Below are 901 nucleotides of genomic sequence, written 5' to 3'. Positions count from 1 at the left end.
GAAACTCTTTGGTCATTTTTGAGCGAGATGCTAACGGGCTAATCAGATTCAATGATCTATGCTAAGCTACAGCTAAAAGTGCTACCGTCAGACCCGGAGATCGGCTGAATGGATTTGAAAACGGTAAAACTGAACTGTTTAACTCTAGCGGAATTGGAAAATGAGCCTATTTTCAAAAATAGTGGAGTGTTCCTTTAATGCCTTCAGTGAATAAGCCGAAAGCGACAAAACCAGCTTGTGGAGAGTAAGCAGACTCAGACCTCATTTAGAAGAGCTGGTCAAGCTCTCGGGAAGGGTGTCAAGAAACAATTCCATACATGTATTGAACTGTTTGAAACCGTTGGATCTGTACAAATGAATGATTCTGTTATATCGTTGATGGAAAGCTAATTAAATCTCCACCAAGTCACATGTCCATTCACCAAAACAGCAGTTTAAGTGAAGCAGATGACTGATAATGGGTTTGACATTTTTTACCACTATTGCAGTTTCAGTTTGTCTCCCTGTCACTTTCTATGATCCGCATCAAGCCTCCAGTACCACTGGCTTATTTGTGGGCATTTAAGGCCTGTTTCTCAGCACACAGCAGCACTGTCAGCATTTCTGCTGTTGTATTGTGTATTTCCATTAATAATGGCTATTGTTATTCCTTGTTCGGCCATTGATAATTGTCACAAATAAATCAATGTGATATCTAGCATACATGAAATCATTGGGGAATCCAAGCAATAAATGCATTACATGGACTGAACCCCAACACAAAAAGTGTACTGTTCATAAGCTGCTTATATATGGTTCTGATTCAGTCCAGTTTACTGAACAGGAAGTGTGTGTGTGTGTGTGTGTGTGTGTGTGTGAGTGTGAGTGTGAGTGTGTGAGTGTGTGTGTGAGTGTGTGTGTG

This window comes from Sinocyclocheilus rhinocerous, unplaced genomic scaffold (assembly GCF_001515625.1).
Source record: "Sinocyclocheilus rhinocerous isolate Xijiao unplaced genomic scaffold, SAMN03320098_v1.1 scaffold1402, whole genome shotgun sequence".
NCBI lineage: Eukaryota > Metazoa > Chordata > Actinopteri > Cypriniformes > Cyprinidae > Sinocyclocheilus > Sinocyclocheilus rhinocerous.
Note: the sequence above shows the minus strand (reverse complement) of the source record.